Source organism: Plodia interpunctella, chromosome 17, assembly GCF_027563975.2.
Source record: "Plodia interpunctella isolate USDA-ARS_2022_Savannah chromosome 17, ilPloInte3.2, whole genome shotgun sequence".
Taxonomy (NCBI): Eukaryota; Metazoa; Arthropoda; class Insecta; order Lepidoptera; family Pyralidae; genus Plodia; species Plodia interpunctella.
The window spans coordinates 7,385,556-7,399,148 of NC_071310.1; the positions used below are offsets into that span (position 1 = coordinate 7,385,556).

The 13,593-nt window shown below is 31.8% G+C and overlaps 1 protein-coding gene across 4 annotated transcripts in view; it reads right to left on the bottom strand.

Moving 5' to 3' along the window:
• The window catches only part of pxb, a 161,149-nt gene that overhangs the window by 47,357 nt on the left and 100,199 nt on the right, over positions 1-13,593 (bottom strand). The window contains exon 1 of one of the 4 annotated variants that reach the window (XM_053757823.2): positions 11,650-11,875. The exons of the other annotated variants lie outside the window; for them this stretch is intronic. The gene's annotated coding sequence lies outside the window, so the exon portion shown is untranslated. Of the gene's footprint in view, positions 1-11,649; positions 11,876-13,593 lie in introns of those variants that run through there. 4 annotated transcript variants of the gene reach the window in all.

A 13,593-nucleotide genomic window follows, 5' to 3' on the forward strand; every position in this document is an offset into this window, starting at 1 on the left:
ACTGTTCTGCTACTGCATTTTTTTTTGTTCAATAGATTTTAGAATTTTAGCAAATAAAGTATTACTCCGAGCTGATGTAGGTAGTTTAGTAGTGATTTACATGAATCTAGCAAACTTAGAATTTTTTATGAAATTGTAAACATCCGAAGTCACCCCTGTATGTATCGCTCAAGGTACTCGCTCTTTTGAAAAACGTGACAGAATCGATTCAAAATCATTTTGGGAATTGAACAATTGGATATTAAAAAAGTGACGGATCAACATTCATTGTATTTCGTTCACCGTAAATAGTGGTTTTTCTACTGCGACAATCTCGTGGCGTCGCCGTTTCGTTTGACGTATCATAAATCTTAGCTTTTTGCGTACTGTTGGATTTTGGAGTCTTGCATACTTTGTAGGGAGTTTCAGGTTTGTGAAGAGTTTCCAATTTACATTGACCCTAAAATGGTTATAACATTGTAAGTTATTTCTTCTTTGCCTTATTTGACAATAATTTTATTAAAACAAATAGATTCTAGTAACTTTCAACAAGTAAATGTGAAAAACCAACATTGTTATGCATAAATTAATTTTTTTTTAACAAACAAATTTACATGAAATGAAACTAAGAATTTAAGTAATAAAATATTTTAATGGAATAATAATATTGTTATTAATAAATGTCCAAATATAAAAAAAATATCCAAGAAAGAGTTCAACTTGAAATAGTTGTTTGTAGTACTTTAAATAAATCTAGATTGTTCTTAACTGAAAAAGCACCAATTGGATCCGATCGCTAACTCTGCATCATTATAAATCAGAGGCTGGAAAAATCAGTCCAAATCGGACAAAAGAAAGCAATTAGGGAAAACTGAAAAGAGTAGACATATGACCTAAAAAAGCCACAAAAACCCGCCACCTGCCTTTGCTTGCAGTAATCAGGCGCTCCTATCATTCGTCTTCTACCTCATCAATCGCAATGCTTCAACGATTTTTGTCTTTGAAAAATTACTTTTGAGGTGATTTGTTACTAGAAGTGACAAATATTATGTGTATTTTAAGTTAATTTGTAATATTTATGATGTAGTTTTTTTTTTATTGATTTAATCATGTTGATGATGATGACAATGTCCGATCGATTTCGATCATAGTGAACTGAACATTTTATCAATTTTGTACTCCGGTGTGATAATGATATGTAGCCAATTTTAATGGTACCCAATCATGTTAAAACTTGATAAAAAGAGATAACTAGATAACTTTTAAAATTAAATTTGGTAAAAAATAAAAATGTTAGACAATGAGCGAGAGGTAGTCAAAATGTATTTATAAATTAAATTTACCTATTAGACAAAAAAATTTAAAGCAACCTACGTTAGCCAAACATTATTTATCAAAACAAGAGTAGACTTAAGATTTTTACTTTAGATTTTTGACAATAAAATAGGTATAGAAAACCTAAAGTCCGTTCTAGAAGTAAAATCTCATTGTGTCCTTGGTAGAATTGGGCCAATTACTGTGTCATTTGTCACAGACTCTCGCGATTGAGTTTGATTTCTTTAGCAGGGCATTACGATTGATTGATTGGCCGTTCGGAGCCTACTATTTTGAGATTTACGATTCGACCAATTTAGTTAAGAAACTTGGCTAATGCTTGTCCGATTTGAGCTTTAATCAACTGTTGGTCGCATTTCACACCTTTTGCGGGTTTTGTAATGGCTTTATGGACTTAGTGGGGCTTTAAGTCGTTAGTAGAAAGTACAATGTTGTCTTCTATGATTCTAGGAATATACGATTACTGATTACATTTTTTGAAAATTTGATTTCTGTATGTAATTACTCATTATTCCGATAACAAATCAATATACTTAAAGATTACCAAACGGATCTTGTGCAAAATCAAACTTGAATATCAAAACAAATAAAATCTGGCAAGCTAAAAACTAAAGTGGCATTGGATTGAATCAATTACAAAATTACATAATTCTCAAGATAAAACTGAATGAAAAAAATGGCGGTAGGCATTTGGAATAATTACGTACAATTTTGAATGGAATGGAATTATTAAAATATATTCGTATAAAAATATTTTTTTAAACTATTTTTATCGATAAATAAATAGTGTTTCTCTAGTTATTAACTTTTCAAAGATTTTTGCGATATCATAATGGAATTATTAAAAATCTATTCGTATATAAATATTTTTTTAACTATTTTTATCTATATTAATAAATATTATTTCTCTAGTTAATATTTTTTTAATGATATTTTTTATTATAAACCAGATATTGTTAAGTCATAAATGCCTCAAGATATACAGCGAACTAGTCTTAAAAATATATTTAAAAAAAAAAAGGAAATACTCGCCAAACAACCTTATCTTTTGTACTGTGCAGTTTTACTACCATCATAAAACTGAAGCGTAGTAAATACACTTGTAAATAATTGTACAGTCAGCCACATAAACACACAATTAAAGAGCACGTTAAACCACTAATAAACTTGTGGGTTAAACACCTTTTTCTCAGGAACTCGACAAGGAGAGAAAAAAATAAGGACAGGAATGTTTTGGCCATCGTTAACATAATTAGTTACTTATTTTAGTTGCATTTCTTAATGCAGTTTGATTATATTTTAGGAAATTGTAGATGAATAAATACGAGTATATGTAAATTGAACTTGTCACGCTTCATTGCCGAATGCTTAAAAATGTCAAGTGTACTTAATTAAATTACAATACTTAGTAGGTAACATTATGTCATTTCGATTAAGATGATAAGAACAAAATTAAAGAAGATTGCAAACTCTTAAATTACGAAATAGAAATAAAAATGTCAACTGCGAATTACTTTCAAAGTTATATCAGAGATGAATCACAATCTCGGCTGAAATAACAAAGACGGTTGAAACGTTATTAAAGAATCTTGAGGCAAATAAAAATGAATCATAATCACAAGTACCGAAGCAGGAAAGTACTGAACGTAATCCAGTGATGGCTGAACAACGAAAGGTTAATTTGAATATCTCCGTTTCTAAGCCGAGGAATAATTGGATCTGCTGGTCCGAGTTGACAGTTCATTTCGTTGTTTCACCCCTGACGTACACCGTGAAGATTATGAAAAGTTATTATTTCCACCCCACCCTAATTTGAGTAAGAGCCAATTACAGAAACGCAAAGTTTTTCACAACAAAGTTAGGTGCAACGCAATTTAAGTAAAGATTTATAATGTAATTTAGAGACAAACGCTTTGAAGTAGTTTAACTTAGGGATCCGTTTTAATCGGAATTAACAAGTTTAAAGGTGTCTTTTTTAAGAGATTGGGCCACTTGCGACTGCTCAATTATTCAGGATCTTCCGTTTGTCTTTTGTTTACGTTTCAAGAAATACGTGACTGAAAATTCTAAACGAATTTCGAAATATTCTCTCGTGAATTACTTATAATTAAGGCTTTTGTTGATTTATTTTTCATTACTGTAACATTTAATAATTAAAAGTTATTGGTATATTGCACTATTCAAACTGAATAAAATGAGAATATTCTTTATTTTTGTGAAACGATGGTAAATCGTGGATAATTTATGATGTTTGTTTTACTAGAATTGAAGTATCCAAAAACTAAACTAAAATATTATTTTAGATAAAATGGCTGATTGTTGAGTAAATAAAAATTTACACTTACTTAACTTAGTATACACTACAATTTCTTATACTAAAGGCATAGCGACAACATTCAGGTTACTGTCACACATTTCCATAACAAATGACTCCAATGAATTTGCTTACCACAAGCAATATACTTGAACGCGACATCAGTTGAGACAAATAATTACGTAATTATTCTCGACAAATTAAAGTCTTCTGTCGAGTAACTTGTCAGTCCAGCAAAAACGGCCGACAACCCAACAAGCCTCGCTGTTGTTCAAACAATAACAAGGGAACACAAAAACAGTAGCATCAAAATGTATGACACTCAACCAACGTTCGTTGTATCTCTTTTTGCACGGCAAAAACTAAGGAAGGATCGCTGCTGCGACTTGAGGGGTCTTAAGTGATTTTCGTCGTATTTAGTTCGGGACTTTGCCAACTTTTTCCGGACTTAATTATTTCAGTACATATACTTTTTTCTTAAAGTTTATTGTTTTCATCATTGAGTTTGGTATTATCTTTGAGATATGTTGTTTGAAGCTCGACACGTCTGAAAGATTAGCTGCATACTTATGTGTTTCTATTGAAAACAATGAAGTGAATGAAGGAGTACGTACCAGTGCTATCAAATTCAATGAGGCGGGTTTATTGAATAGAACGTAAACTCGTAAAGGTGCCATCAATGAAAGACAAATGATTTATTGGAGAACTAACGTTGAATTGAATGAATAAATGACACGAGTCTTTTCTTTATCGGAAATGTATGCATCAAAATAATAAAATTCTGACACGAAAATTATCTTTAGTTGATTTTTTTATTCTGCTAGCCTTGATACATAGTAACAACAGGTTTGGATTTCATCTTTAAAATCTTATTAGAATTTTATAGTAACAGGATTCTACTTAAAGAAAGATTAAAAATTATTAACACCGATCAACTAAAAGTAATTGAACGATCGCGATTTAATATTATGAGAGCAAACGAGGCCGTGATAAAATGTAAAGCACTTTTAGATCTCAAGAAAGTGGGTACGGAAATAATGCAATCAGATGCAATAAACGGAGCGGCGGCGGCAGGGAATTAAAAGTATGAAGAAGATAAATAAAACTATCATCTAAAATATTAGTTTTGACAATAATATTGTCAATTTTATGATAATCATATGATAATGAAAGCTAATCAATCAATCTAAAGTTGTAGCAAATTCGCCGGTATTATCGCGGCATAACTCTGTGTTATAAGACTGACAGAGTTATACTACTTACTAACTTAACAAATGTCTTGATGAAAGATCATGTCAACACGTTTGCGAGTGCTATTCAGGGATATTCAAAGAAACAACTTTGTGCACAAGTGACTCAAACTTTTGTGATTTTTTGATGTTACATACTACCGACAACATTGTATGATGCAATTACATTGTATTGTAACACAGAAAAGTATTCAATTATTTTTTATTTTAGCAGTAATTGTAATGTTATTAAAGGTTTTTTTGCTTAGATAAATATACGTTTGGTAGTGTCGTTGTAATTATTAGAATATATTCAACTTAACCTTTTTTATATTTATTCGATCGATTTTAACAGCAATACTTTCCTAGATCTATATAAGACATATTTATTTATACTAAATTGTAATCGTATTTTTTGCTTCTAAACAGCAACCTTCTGCGACGATAAAACATACAACACTATTTTTGACGATAACTAACGACACCTGTCTATGAGTGGGTGGAATTTCTTTTTGATTCTCTTACGCCTAAACGAGCTTGAATGTGATAAAGCGAGATTTTATGATAGGGCTATCTCCAAAACATTGTTCATCTTGGGTGGTCTAATACCGTGATTCTTCTTGTAATAAACACTTGTGTGTTTTGCGCCAGCCGGTCGGCTTTTAATGTTTGTTTTCGTATCATTCAAAGAGAAAACTCATTAAGGTCGAAAACGGACTCGGATTTTTTATGTGAAGTCAGAAAATATTGTTTTAATCGCTTTCTAAATAGTAGTTGGGAGATAATATAATGAGTGAACATATTAACATAAAATTTATCATATATCCTCTTTTCCACAACTTATAATAAGATACTACTGTGATTTTATATAACTATTGAGACATAAACATTTGAAATATACAAGAGCTTTCCGTTGTGACGTAGAAAAAAGTCCTTTCACTAATTCCAATAAGAAATATCACGGGAAATAATTAAAACACCAGGTAACCAGATAAGTAACATGAATAATATTTAGAAATTGTGAATTTCCTGAATCCAATTAGCCGTGCTCTGGTAGGCAAAGAGTTCTATTAATAATTTTGCGGTTGGACTTGGACATTCGTTGTAAATGTCTCACTTGAGATGTTTATTTAATTTATACCAATAATTCTCACTGAATTATGGGCGTGGGCAGGAAGACGGTGTTAGATCAGATATTTATTGTGAAACTACGCGTCCATTTAGAGACGATTTATTGTCAACTCGGCTAAGTCTCATTTTTGGAAATTCAAACCTCAATAAAACTTTATCAAGGGCGTTATATCTGGAGTATTTTAAAAAATATGGACGTGTGCATAACAACTTTGATGGCAAACTTATTACAAATCAGTATTTTATGACATAATGTAATTGGTATTAAAGTAAATTTCTGATATTCTTTGAATAGGTAGTAAATAATACAAAAGACCAATTAAGTATACGGATAATTAAAATGGCTGGTGGTCAATGTATTTAATATAATAAAAACATCAGTTAACGCAGTTAGATCTATATATAAAACTAATCAATAAACATTTTACAAGTGGCGAATCATCGAAATATATTATGCTCGTATATTTTGACGAATTCCTTAACTTAAATTGAATTCCCTAAGTTGAATGTTTTACTTTTATCAGCTGACAAAAATTCTGATAACTATTTAAGTTCACTTTTCGTGATTATACTTATGTTTCTAGAATTAGATACCGTTTTAGTTAAAAGGCCGATTTAGTTTAATGTCGAATATTGGAATGTGTCACTATTGGCACTAAATCTGATTTTGTAACATCGTAAATAAGAAACACCGCTGGCTCTACTGATTACGAGCTGTCAATCGACCTAGAATCTAACATACATCTTGTTGACAACAAAGCAAAACTGGATTCTAAACTGTCTGTGCAGGCTTCAAAATAGACCGTGATGTTACGTCAAAATGTCATATAGGTATTTTAGTGGACATATTGACAGAACGTGGAACTAACAACAGCGACAGAATCGGAGCAAATATTTGATTGCTCAATTAAACAAATGAAATTCAATATGGGACAATACTTGCGAATGAATTTAGGGGGATCGCCAACGGAAATTCGAAATATAGAAATCAAACATTCGATGTTACAAACGGGGCTTTTGTGTTATGACATACGTCACATGTTCACGGTGATGCGTTAGAAATAGTTACTATTTAAAGGGGAAGCTTGTGTTTGACGATTGGATTTATGAAAGTGAAGACAATAACATCAGCTACTAAAGTTAAGTAATATAGTTACTACCGATCAATGAAAATATATTTTATGAACTATAGATGTATACATGTAGCGTTAAATATGAAAAAACAAAAAAGTATCATTGTCATAATTTTCTAAAATCAAAACTTAGGTATTTGAAGAATGTTACATTTTTCAGGCATTTTGTATTTTATTTTTTCATCTAGATTATCATATAGAAATTTCAACTTGATTGGTATTCGCAATAAAACGCACAATAGGAATGTCTAAAAATCAGAGTTCTCTATAGGGAATTACGAGCTGGCGCCAAATTGCCGCATCAAAAGCGTCATTTATGTATGAAACTGATTTGAATTCAACGGCAGTGACATTAATTGTGGACGTGATTTCAAATCTAAATACAAAACAGATATTCTAAAAGTATCTTATTTATGCAACATGTTTATTTTCAAAAGGTAAAAAACTAACATTTCAAAGGACAAAGCAACAACAGGTGACAATATGAACAATAGAGAAATACAAAACAGGATATGAAACCATAATTCAAAATTATACTGTCCGGTTCATAACGTATCAAACTTATATAGTCATTACCAATTTTGAAGCTCATTACACCAAAAATTTTATGGGACCGGACCAATCTATAACCAACGGTCACTGCCTATTAAAAAAAAAAAATTGAACAGCTGTAGCTAATAATAAAGTTGAATTTGGACATTATCTTAATTTTGATACGGTAACAAAAGAGCGTTAACTTGTGCGACATATGTGTTAGGGATTAGTTCGAGCTGCAGGATTAGGGCGATAGCATTTATCAGGTTTTTTGTGTTAGGGTCAGGTTATGCTTTAAAGATAATTTTGTGTTTTGTTATGGCGACATTTTAGCATCGGGAGCAGTTACGTTATCTGAGCATTTGTTTTGTCGCTTCGGTCAGAACATTCTATTCTTATTAACACACAATGGATGTTTCATCTTTTGCAATGGAAATTCCTAATACTTTTTTGTTCTAATATTCCACTGGTCTGTTTTGTTCGCGACAAACCTTGCTTAATTGCTTAAAGCTAGTTGTTGTTTAGATCTTGGAAACTGGTATATCTTTTAAATATCTGCTAAAATAATCAAAAAACAATATACCTTTATTATCATATTATGTGAATAATTACCTGTCTCAGTTTAACTGAAGCGCGTCCCATTGTTATTAATGCTCATTACAAATCAATTTTTTTTTTTACTGAGAGACCGTCGACAGAAATCCTTGGCCATCGATTATTTGCTATCTCACTTCTGCATCGTGACATGTGGGTGCTCAGACGTTGCAGAGGATACAGACAAAAAATAAACAGGTACCCGAACGGGCCTTCGTTAGCGGTGCCGAACTCAAAGGCGATAACATCTATAGCTTCTTAGAAGTCCCAGTCGATGAAAATTTTTGTCTTTACTACTTTTAATTTATCCTTCACACTCTATGAACTTGAAAATTTAGAATGAGTTGTCAAGTTTGTTACCTCCTTGCCGTTAGATAGGTATCATTTGAGTTATGGACGCATTCGGAATTCAGGAATGTGGACTGAGGCATAGATCGGTGGCCAATGAGCCGTCACTCGATCTAGTTAGATCTATCATTATGCGTAGTGTGGACAAAAAGTAAGTTCTAAGAACAATATTTGAATTTTGTATTAAGCTCTGTTTAGTCTCATGATACACACAATTAAAGAACCAACAAAATGTAATGAAAGTGATGTGATGAGATACATCCAATTGTATTAGTATGATAAATAATTAAATAACAATATTACTCAAAACATTTTTTTTATATATCTGATCTGGATTCATATATAAAGTTTTCTTCTAATAGAATTAATTATAACATAGATAAAAAGAGAGAAGAGATAAAAAAAAAAGAATAATAAATTTTAGACGGATCTCTTAGACGTCTAAAATGATTGTAAATTTCTTATACAAAGAGAAATGAATAAAAATTGTTTTCATGCTGCGAGAAGATAAAAGTGTTGTCGGAGTAGCCACACCTTTAAAATTTTAACTTTTTAACTTCGTTACAATTTTATACTCCCAGGAACGGTAACATCAAAAGCCTTTGATAAAGACATAAACAGCGGCCTTTGTAGATAATCGAATTTCGTAACTTTTGTCACCAAAATCGTTGGAGACTTCTAAGAACAAATTGATTTCGGAATTCCAAAGCGGACTCCATAAATTGAGATGTCCTACTAGTTTGCTGGCATGTCAGAATCATTGTCACCTTTTTTTCCCGGCTCAGGTATAAACCAACATATGGCGGGGATATTGCGTTCTTTGAGAAATGATTGATGAGACTTTAAATTAGTATAGGGTAAACGCAACGATGAGTTTTATACAAAAAATGATATAAGAGGTGTTGATGATCTATTTAAATATTAAGATACATATCAAGTTTCTGATTAACAATCTCACGATGATAATCTAAAGGACAGATGTGATATAGATAGTGGCAAAAGGCAATCAGTCATAATTGTTAATAATCTTTAAAAATATATATATATTTTGATGTTTTTATTACATTCAATTTTAAAACTGTTCGAAAAATGAGTGTCCTCACTCGTTATTTCTAAAGGAATTTGAAATTGCTATTGACAAAGACAATGTTCAAGATGGTCAAGTGCCATAGACAATACAGCTGTAAAGAGTGAATACCCGAAGAAAGCTGACGTCCAACTCATGCAAGAATGCAACCTTTTAGAAGCTGTAAAAGTTAATAGAATTTCAATAATTGTCTTTTGAAGTGTACTTGATTTTTTGTGCAGATATTTTAACTCACTATTGTCGCGTCTTGCAGTCAGGGGCCAATGTTCAATGATATTTTCCTATTTTGAAGAAATACTTTAGGTACCAATATTTTAATATGTACATAATAACAAAAATAATCAGGTTTACTAGATTAATACCTGATTACTTAGTACTAACAAAGGCTTCCACACACATACTAGTAGTTTACGTTTTCTTTTTTTTCCTTTGGACTCGAATAAAGTAAAAATTGTTTACATAAATTTTCGCTTTTAATTACAAAAAATACGTATTATATTATAGTATACTTAAAAAGAAAACAAGATAAGGTATTTTGTTATAGCAAGATGATAAAGTAGCTTATGCTTTATATAAAAGATTACATCATCGCCTCCTATCTCAGGAAGAAAACAAAAATACACTCAAGGGAATAAAAATTGCATCCGCAATCAAGAAAGATGACATTGCATTTCCAAAACTGACAATACACTATCACACAGGATGACAGTAATACTACTTAAAGGCCTGAAGTGGACCCTTTCAACAACAATAAAAGTGACAAGTGCTAGGGTAAACAATTTTACGATCTAAGTAACAAAAAAAATGCTATTCTCTTTTGTGGCAATAAAAAGGTTTATTGAAATGTCGAGCACCATGTGTTTGGCGCCAGGGACCTAAAACAATAATGTTAAGCGGCGCTAAACCCATAACGCCCATATGCTGCAAACTATGACTGGGCGAATTTTCAATGTTTTTTCCCGCATCTTCGTATCTGTCGGTTTTAATATTGATAAGTTTATTTCTATTTGAGTCACGCTCTGTGGTAGATCATTTAAAAAAGAACTATTTTTTTTTCTAAAACCTTTTTTTTTCTATCAGAAACCGTGTTTATAATTTGTTTCTAGAATGCCAGCATTATAGTAACTTCATCACTATTTTTATGATATAAATAATTTAATATAGGTAGTTATTTTTAAATTCATAATTCAGTTTATACTAATGCACATTCTTATAAAAATTTTAAATGGTTAAATGCTTTTATACAATTGTTAAAACTAAATTTATTCTCACACAATCCAATACTAAATTTCTTACAATATACCATACAAATAATCGTTTTGTGAACTAAACCATCCGCTGGCTTTGTATGTCAATCTGTTTGTTGACCTATTTCAATAGATTTGTATTTAAAAAATTGCCATAATGGAGTTATTATGTAGGTACGAAACCAGCCCCCGATCCCTGGGGTAAGTTTGACCATCTGTCACTTTAATTTTTGCCTCGCGAAATGCATTATTCCAAATAAATGGTTATAGGTATTTTGAATTGATTGTTCTTAATTCTGTTTTACAATGAGCATTCGTTATTAAACGCATTTATTTACTTTTATTATATGAATTCGTTTAATTTTCTAATACCACCTTTAGTTTTAGTTTTATCTTTGCAAATCTAAATAAGTACCTGTATAGACCAAAATTTCACATTTAAAGTACATAGTATCGAACCTAACCATTCACAATGTACTTATTAAATTATTATAAAAAAAATTAATTGAACACCTACTGAATTTAATAATAAGTAGCATTAAATTAAATATTACGGACACCTTATAACACTTTCCAGGAAACTAACATACTAATGGATTAGGAATAACATAATACCTATTTAGATATATGAATAACTGAAAGTATTTTTTTAAATCTCACAGCGTTCGCATCCATAATAGTTCAAAACTAATTTTAATTTAAATAAAATTTAACTTACTGCAAACAGAACTTCACAAATAACCATCACTCAATTAACTCAATCACACACACAGCAACTGCAAAACCATTATTTTCACAGCCAATTTTTAGTTCACAAATTGAACACAAAACAAACAATCAATTGGAAAACACAAATAGTATTAATTAACATCAATGTTTCGGTTTAAAATTACGAACTTTGTTTAGCGGGAGCGGCGCAAGCAACACGACCGCTCTCTGGCCGGGCAAAGCGTAGACTGGATGGATAGCATACGAAATTCGAATTCATTCGATGGATGAAAACCGAAGCCACGACTACAGCACATTGGCTCGTCGGCCGGCCCGACCCGTAGACACACCGACACACCCCATACAAAAACTATTCACACAAAAATTTATAACGCGTCAAATCCTCAGAGAAATGGTTTCCTCCGAATAGAGACGTTATTTTATAAACTTACAAAATTAATTGTGCAGTCTCTGAACGCATCTGCCGCTGCTTTGTCCTTTTTTTCTTTCCGATTCAACTTCGTAGAATAGTCTCGGTATCGCGAGTTCTGCCTCATTAAAATTCATGTAATCGATACTATGTTTATAATTTTCGAAGTCTAATTCTTAGATACGATGCTCGCTCTTACGCCTTCGCTCGTGTTTCCGATACTGATCGCAATAAACCTCTGATAATGAAGTCTCGAAAGCAAATGCTTATATTACAATTCAATTACCATATAAAACGTTAGTACAACAGACAAGATCCGACGCAACCCAGTTCCGATAATCATCTAATCGGAGATCATTCAATAATTTTTATATAGAGAAACCGATTCAAGAGAATCACAATTAAAAGAGAACTCACACGCTTGGAGTTAAGAAAGATAATACTATAAATACTATGACAGCAATTCCAATCGAAATCTCGCGTATTATCTTAGAGCTGTACATATCTTTCTTCAACTTGTCCAAAGGAGAAACACTGTGGCGATCAAATTTTGTGCTTACAACAAATGATATTAGGCTTACATTCCCGTAATTTCAATTAAGATGATATGCCGTTCTATATTTATAAATAGGAATCTAGTAAACGTCAATGAGTATTCGAAATTCGAAACGCAAAACGATGTTTCAAGTTGTCCAAGTCGTAGTTATGGCGTTCGAAATGTTGTCAGACGTTAAAATAGAGCAAGTTGCATTGCCTGTTATATGGACTCGATATTTTACATTTCTTGTTTTTTTTTTTCAAGAATCATTTGCGGCCATTGTTTAGAGAAAATTAAAAACATTTAAAATTTGAATAGCAGTCGATTCCCCTAGATAGTAATAAAAACAATGTCCAAACTTAACGACTTAATTACATACATCTGTTAAACAACTGATACGATTTATTATGCACCTTTGTACCGCAATAAATTGTAACAGGGACAATAAAGTTATTTTGCGGGTTGGACAAAAAAGTTTGTAAGAAAACAAAGCGCATAATGATTTAAACAACATAATAGAGCGTCGATTCGGGATGAAGTCACGGACACCTGCAAGGAACTAAATGTCTTCATTAAAAACGGAGGAGACGCGGGCCGCAACAGGTGCATCGAAATGATTGGAAGCTGCCAGCCAGCGATTTGATCCGACAGTTAATTGCAACGTGTAGACTAATGATATGTATGCCAAAGTATCGTTTTAATAATAGAATGAAGACGTTTCGTGTTTCATTTAGACTGAAATTTTAAAAATACGATTCAAGTGATAGTGACTTTCTCCAAAGCGGCAGTTGTTGTCTAAATATCTTTGTAAACTTAAGTCTATTTAAACAGGATCTTTCTTTAATTACGTCGTCTAGGACATTTTAACCTGCTTTGTTTACAAAGTCACGATCTTGGTAATTGTTTCGCTTGTTCTGCTGACAGGCACCCCGGGGACGCGATTGGCGGGAATCTCGCAAGATGGCGACCGACCTCGCCTGACCCAT